Consider the following 8546-nt stretch of genomic DNA (forward strand, 5'->3'; position numbering starts at 1 on the left):
AAAAAAGACCCTCAAAGCTTGCATTCCACAAAACATTTAGACACACCAGTGAATGCCCTGGGATTTTATTTTTTTTTCTCCAGTGAACACTTTGAGCAGAAATGACATTGTATTTGCTAGCAATTTCACCCTTTGAAATGTTCAGCTTTTCATCAGAAAGCCTGCACAAAGTATTATTTCTTTATTTTAATGTTACTGAATATATACCTGATGTGCACAGACAGCTCTAAATAGGCTAACTCTTGTTGTCCCAACACTGTTTATCTGAAGGTTAGAAGTCAAAATGGGGGTCACAAGAAAACCTAACCATCCAGAAACCAATTTTTCAAAGCAATTTTTGAACCTCATAAGACAATACAAACTAACGATGCAGAACTCAATGCTCCAAGAACTCCTCTTAAACTAAAGCAGCAGTGGCTTTTGGTGATGAATTCTAAGTACTCTGGAGCCAACGTACAATAGGTGTGCTGAATAAATTGCATTGTTGTGCTGGGTTTGAGTGGTGGGGTTTTTGGTAGCAGGGAAGGGGGCTACAGCGGTGTCCCCTGTGAGAAGCTTCTCAAAGCTCCCCTGGCTCCAAGTGGGACCCACCTCTGGTCAAGGCCAAACCAATTAGCAATGGTGGTCACACTTCTGTGATAATATATTTAAGAAGGGGAATCTAGAAGGGGATTGGGATCTGTGAGGAGGAGTTACATGAAGGACACCTCTGCAAACACAGAGGTCAGCAGAAGGAAGAAGGTGGAAGGGGGGGATGTGCACCGGAGCAGAGAGCCCCCCTGTATCCCATGGTTAGACGGCAGGGCTGCCCCCCTGCCACCCATGGGGGTCACCGGAGGAGCAGAGATTTGCCTGTAGCCTGTGAAGGACCCCCAGGACTCTGTGGGAAGAAGCAGCCCCCGCTGTTGTAGTTCGGCACTGGGAGGGCTGCAACACATGGAGGTGACCCACGCCGGAGCATCTCGAGAAGAATGCATCTCACGGGGAGGATTCCTGACAGAGAAAGTTCATGGAGGACTGTCTCCCATGAGAGGAGAGCCTCGTGGAGCAGGAGGAAGAATGCAGAGGAGTGCTTCCCCCCCTTGGAGAAAGAAGCTACAAACTGACTGCACCCCCCCCATCCCCTGCCCCTGTGCCACTGGAGGAGGAGGTAGAGATATCTGGAACAAAACCGAGCCCGGGAAGAAGGGAGGGGTGGGAGGAAGTGTTTTAAGATGTGGTAATACTTCTTACTGTCCCATTCTGTTAAGTGTTGTTTTTGTTAGTGTTTGAATTAAATTGACATCTTTTTTTTCCCCTAACGACTCTGTCTTTTGCCAATAACCATAATAGGTGAATCATCCCTCCCTGTCCTTATCTCAATTCCTGAGCCTTTTGTTTCATTTTCTCCTTCCCAGTGCTGGGGGGGAATGGGTGAGTGAATGGCTGCGTGGTGCTAAGTTGCCCTCTGGGCTCAAACCAGGACACTTATATTACAGCTTAAAAACGATCTATGTAAAAATAGTCAGGTTAGATAAAAGCTCTGAGTGTGCTATCCACTGTCTCTAACAGCGACCAGCAGCAAACAAAAGAGTATAGAAACAATTATATTCTCTATGCCTTCATAAGGTATGGCTTAAGGATTTCGTCAGCCACAGAGAGCCTCTTGGTATCCTAAAACTCACAAGAACTTTCTTCTTTGAATTTGTCCACTCCCATTTTGAGACCCTGACAACTTTTTGCCTGTATTATATACCTCTATAGCAAGGAGTTTCACCCTCTTCAGCAGCATAATCAAGCCTGAGTTTAGAAGTTCATTATACTGGCCTTGTGTTTAAAATTTCTTTCTATCTAATATTGCCTAACTTCTCTATAAATGTCTACAATCAGGTAAAAAATAAAATATTTCCAAAAATAACTCGCATGGGGTACTAAAATAAGACATCTGCAAAGGGACTTTCTAACAGAAGCACCAAGTGAATCTAGGTGAATCTTTTGTTTAAAACTTATGAAGGACAATATTTGGGAACTTGAAAGGAAAAAGGTAATATTCATTATAAGAGTGAAGATTTTCCATTATTTGCCTGGGTCGATATACATTTACACATGTTTAGGTGATCTTCTTTTAATATATTAGCACTTACCTAGCTTTCTTTTGGACAGTTATACCTTCCTAATTTTTCCAAGTTTTATTCAGATGTAGATTTGTGGACATGAAAATGCTTTAGATAATTCTTTTAAAAACTCTGCAATACAAGTTATCTCTACCTGCTAAATTTTAAAAATTTCATTTTAGTGAATGATGTTTATCATTCTTGTGAAAACGAAAATAGAAATCTATCCGGAGGATAAATCATGGAGTAGTGTCTGGGAGTCAAACAGAAGAAAGTTCTGTACTTCCTGCACTTCTATAAACTGACTTGCCCCTCAGGGTGCACTGTGGTAGGAGGTTAGAAGTGGAGGAGGCCATCACACTGTGGAGCAATTTGGTAAAGATTCTGGTGATTTTCTCTGGTAGAGCTCTTTTCTCATTAAACATTTTCCTAGTGAATTATTCACTTCAAGCGACCCCTCGTTCGTTTCCTAGCTTTGTTTTAAAACTAGAAATCAAATCATCACAAACTTATTCAGCCAAACGAATAAACATCTACTTGTCTAAGTTAGTTAAACACATTAAAAGTAGCTAGAACAGAATAAAACCAGAAAAAAAGCCCCCTCAGCTGAGTTTATTCTTAATTAAACGCAACAGACCAACTGTGCTAGGCACCTCAGGAAACTACAGGGGCTACAGAAAGCTCCAGATTAGATTACTGTATATCATTCAGAAATCCACCAGGAATTTTGCCTGGCTACAGATATGTTTTGCTTTATGTTTCCACATGGAATTTCTTTAGATGGTCAATCAGAGACAGAAAATTCTGCCCACAGAATACCCTTAGCCTCTTCTGAACCTTTTTCCCCAAAGTAAAAAAAATGAGTTATTTCTGAGTGAGGAAGTAAGATTGAGAGAATGATTTAAAAAGTCCAAGGTAATATATATCCAAAGGTTGGGAATGTTTGCCCTCTCTTGGACTCAGATTACTTCCTGTTCCCTATCAGCAAATGTATTTGACAACAGAGGCATCCGTGATATTTAACGCAGCACCTGAAAATGGTCTTTTGAGGACATTATAGAGCTTTTGTGTCCCAAGCACCACAGGTTTTAGGGCCTGCTGAAAGAAAGGTATAGGACAGAACCTTTCCAATGTTAAACAGGGGATACTTAAGAGGAGGAGGTACATAATTTTGAATTGTGCGTAGCTAGGGTAGAGGAGTATTTATTCTCGCTATCCTCAGAGACACACTTAATATAACACTGAGAGTAGTCTAATAAACCAGCCTATTCAACTGGATTTTCTAAACTTGGTATTATGTTAATGCAATAATTCAACATTTTATTAACATGGGAAATTGCAGAGTTCACTTCTGTCTGCTCAGGCCAGAACACTCTCAAGTCTCTTGGAACCTACTGGAGGATAAACACACACATAAGTAATGGAAAAACATGAGCTCATCTACTCAACCAATGGAAAGTTTACTCATTTCTTATTTCCCAGACCTGAACTGGAAAGAAAAAAAAAAAAAAAAAAGGCCAGGAAAAACTGACAACTTCTGCTACTACAGTAAAAATTCTTCTGATGACTTCAGGGTGCTGCAACCTCTGCAATGCTACAGTGTCCTTCTCATAACAACACGGAAGGAGGGCTGGGTGATGGCCCTCTTTCTTTCACACATACCAGAAAGTCTCACAATTCAAGATTTCAAAGTTGCAGAAGGGGGTAACAATCACTAGACTTTATAGTGCGAAAAATTACAGAGGAATAATAGTTTCTGCATCTTTCTTTGTCATTATCTGCACAAAGACCAGAGCTAATCTGAGCCTTTAAAATTTGGAAAAGCTACCTTACCTCTCTCTGGCAAGTCCATACAACTTGTATATTCAAAGTTTCCCTCAGACCTACTTGTAAATTATTTTAATACATCAGGGAGAAAAAAAAAATCTTTTATGCATGGTATAGTCACATTTTCATTATTTCAATTTCCTTCCCTGGTTACATGGAAACGCAACTAGAAAGCACAGTTTTTCAGTGAAAAGCATTTTCAGGGTAGACCTTGATCAACCTTAACGACAAGTTACCTGATCAAAAACCTACAACTAAAGTTTTGCACAAAGGGCTGGATGAAACTAAATATAAATCATATAACATTAATTTCATCAACCAATAAAAGCAATGTTTAGCCAGCTGTATCATTAGTCTAATTTCAAATGCAAACCTTGGTGCTCAACAAATAAGAATAATTCTTCTTTCAAGGGCTGTTTTCTCACCTCCTGTCAATGTGAGATTAGTCAGCATGACATTGATTGGAGGTATTGAAGGTGCCAGAAACTTGGAAAGGGAATGGATGACAATTTCATGGTAATTAAAGACTAATTATACTTATCTCACAAATAATCACATGCTCAATGTTTCATTAACATAAAAAAGGGAACAGACAAAACACCCTCCATTTTTCTTATCCTAAAACCTGATGAACACCTGGTAAAAATCTATATCTATATATCTCCTCCAGGCTACTTCATACAGTCCCCTCCTAACTCCTGCCTACAGGTTACATTGCAGAATATATACTCCCTGCTCTGGACTGAGTTCTGCTGGGCACAGGGTACCTAGAAAACAGATGTTGCAATACCTGCACCTGTTCTGTGAAATGCGCTGCTCCATTTGTTATAAATTCACTTATCCCAGGGACTGTAGGTGTTACCCAGGGCAGATATGAGTTAAAAAAAACCTGTATGTGGCTTTCTCTTCAAGAGGCAGGCATAACCTACTTTCTCTTATTACTTTGTACTTTTGAAGGTAAATAACCTCAACTAGAAAAATCTGAGAGCACATTGCTTGGCTCAGTTTTATTGGCTAGCCAGGCTTGCTAAAGAATATGTTTTAATAGGCTACCATCTGCAACCTTCCCATTATAGTCTCTTTTCCAGGATGTGTGATATGTGACAACTTTGTTAAATGCATATAGGAGTAATCTACCATGCAACATTATTTCAGTGACACATGCTGGAATTTAAAATATGCCATTCCTTTCTAGAAAGAAAATGACCATAATTTCAAGGAGGAAAGTAATACTGAGAGTTATGATCTATTATGATGTATTTGAAGCTAAATTTAAGTCCTTAAAAGAAATTAATTTTGTGGCCTCAGGGTCACTCAGAGGAAGGAGATGATGCAAAAAGAAACAAAAATTTCCACGCACTTGGAACCTCCCTAACAAATCTTGTTCACTGTTGCAAGGGCCTAAGAGCTCAGTGTTTCAATTCTCTTCTTCCTCCCACAGCTACTAAAAATGGGGATGTCCATTAATGCGTAGAATCGTAGAATGGTTTGAGTTGGAAGGGACCTTTAAAGATCATCTAGTTCCAAACTCCCTGCTGTGAGCAGGGACATCTTTCAATAGGTCACATTGCTCAAAGCCCCATCCAACCTGGCCTTGAACCCCTCCAGGGAGGGGGCAGCCACAGCTTCTCTCAGCAACCTGTGCCAGTGACTCACCACTCCCATCGTAAAGAATTTCTTCATTTGTATTTTCAATGTCATTGTCATTTCTTCAGCATCTTGGTTTTTAGAAGTCATGGGACTTGACACTTCTCCCCAGAAGTGCACCTGAGCACTTCATTAACAATATGTAACATGCTTTTTTACTGTCTTGTGAATTAGAGAAGCAGAATAGGGAAATTCTACACTCTTCCTCAAAGTCATTCAGGATACATCTAGGAAAGAGATATATCACCTCTCCTCTTAACTCTAGGAGGATTGCTTTGTCTTGCTTGTGTTCTGAGGTCCCAAATCTAGAGATAAACTGCAGAGGTGTGGCACAAAGTCTAAGGCCTAGCCCTGTTAAACCCCCACTCCAGAGCTTATTCACTCACACCACTGTTGTCATGTGGCTATTGGTGGGCTTGAAAATAGAACTAATAACAAACACTAAGTAGATTGGCTTTAGTGTAGAAATAAAACCACCATTCTCATAAATGGAACCTAAACTGATTTGTACTTACTGAGATCTTACTGTTCTCAAACTTATTACTCAATTCAGTGACAAAGATCTTTTTGCCTCCCACAAAATTAGGTAGATTTCTTTACCAAAACAGTTTTGTATGTATTTTTAAAGGTTAATGTTTTCTTTTGAAATACATATGTTAATGTGGCCTAGCACATGTTTCTCTGTTCTTCTATTTCTAACACTTCAACCCTGAATTTCGCTGAAATGTGACAATATTCTACCATTGCTAAAATCTAGATGAATAAACTAGAGGTATTTGGCAACAATTACCAAATGATGAAACAAGTCAGCCCATTGTATTACACAGGAAGAAAAGCACATTTAATTAAAATGTCATTCCTTGGATATGTGCAGAGGTTTCTTATCACCCATAAACCAAAATAATACTTTTGGAGTCCCGTGAAAGCAGACAAGCTGAGAATACAAGATTCGTACGATGTATGAGAAGAAAAAGGAAAGAGAGAATTATAACAGCAATATGACGTGTTGCTAATTTAGTACAAATTTTGGACTGATAAGATGCTTCATATTTAAGCATCTAATTTTCTTCACAATAGTACACCAAGGCATACAACAATAAGCATTCACTGAAGGGGATCTGTTCATATCATTATGATACCTCTTCAGAACTAATCTCTCTGAAAGAGATGCCACATAGGTATTGGAGCAATCCAACAAATCTAGACAATATTTGAGGTGGGACATTTGTGGATATGTGATAGGGAAAAGAAAGATATGGATATGTGAAAAGAGGTTATGGATATGTGAGAGGAGGGGGTTAGGAAGGGTTGTTTTGTTTTGAAAACTCCTCTAAAATATTGATCACTAACTAATCAAAGCAAGAAACCTCATGGAGGAAGTTCTGCATGGATGGAAATACCAAGCTAGGAAAAAAAACAAATTGAAAGATGGCTACCTGAAAAGAAACATTCAGAGAGCAATGACTGACAAAATTTATTTCAACCACTTCTTCAGACTGAACAGACCTTGAGGCCAAATTTCCCACTTTGTAGATAAATGGACTCGGAGTAAGAGTGTCTTTTGGTCATGAAAGAACTGATCCAGTTCCTATGTTTGCTTTTTTTTTCCCTTCAAGCTAAAAATCACAGTTTCTTTTTTTTTTTATATATATATATATATGTATATGAGTATTTACATGCTAAATGCTTTCATCCAAAAACTGTTGCTTTCACTTTGGAATCAAAGTGAAAAATCCTATCTCAATCAGAATTTGCTTGTCCATTAAATATTTCACAAAAATATGGTATTGTTAGCATCCATGAGTTAGAGCAGAAGTTGTTCCAAGTTTTCAGCACTTCTTGTGATAAAGTGCGAATGCGACTTGAAAATCCATTACACTCTAGGCTTCTTACTAGATAATGATGTTACAGGCATTGACTTAGTATTTTCAAATCCTATTTTGTAACATCTCATTCCCTGAAATTACACTTAGGTTTCTGGTAGGCTTTTCCTTTTCAACTTACAGAAAGCAGCTTCCCTAAGAGCTTTAAAAATTATTTCCTTAATAGCTCTATTTCCTTCCTTCACAGATACTAATTAATTTTGCACTGGCTTGCAAGCATGATGTTTCATTGCAGAAACAACAGGTCAATAATCGAGCACAGAGAATCTACTGTGCTAGGTGCTGTGGATGAATAACATGATGAAAACAGTTTTTCTGAAGGAAAAAGAAAATGTAAAGGACAATATAGCACTTCACACTGACATTAATTTTCTCATCCCATTTAACTATGCAGATCTCAAAGTGCACTGGGGAGATAAAAATAGGATTTATGTTGTGAAACTTGGAGTTAAAGCCAAGGGCCATAATAAGACAAAACAAACTCTGAAGCTAAATTAATCATCTGGCATGAAAGAAAACAAATGGTGTAAAACAAAATAAAAACTACAGCAAGCCACAATGGTACTTGACCAAACAAATAACTTGCCCTGGGAAAACATATTTTTTAACATTAACTGGACAAAGTACTAACAGAGAGTTGGACAAAACTCTTTCCCTTAGAAGCTCTTCCCTACCATATGACTTAAAGTACAAGTAACATCAGCATAAACATGAGCTCAGAGTTCCCCCTGAGAACTGCTACCTGAGGAGACTACAGGCCACAGGTTAGGAACATGCATGTCCTTATGGATCAGTGAATAATAACAATTTGAGTATTCTTCACAAGGTGTAATGAAAGTTAACACTTAGAAACATGTGCAATTGATTTTCATTACCATGCCCCATTATCATCAGATGTCAAAAATCACCTTTTATAATGGACCTCAAACAAATTTTCCACTTAAAATATTATCACCACTCTCAGAGAAAAAAGTAAGGTATATACTATTTCACCATACACATAAATTATCTTTAACTTCTAAATTAGAGCAGTTCCTCAAACAGGTTTTTTTAGGCAAAAGCTGCAGTTCTGATTAGTTTTAACCGCACAGTGAAT

This window comes from Strix aluco, chromosome 9 (assembly GCF_031877795.1).
Source record: "Strix aluco isolate bStrAlu1 chromosome 9, bStrAlu1.hap1, whole genome shotgun sequence".
Lineage (NCBI taxonomy): Eukaryota > Metazoa > Chordata > Aves > Strigiformes > Strigidae > Strix > Strix aluco.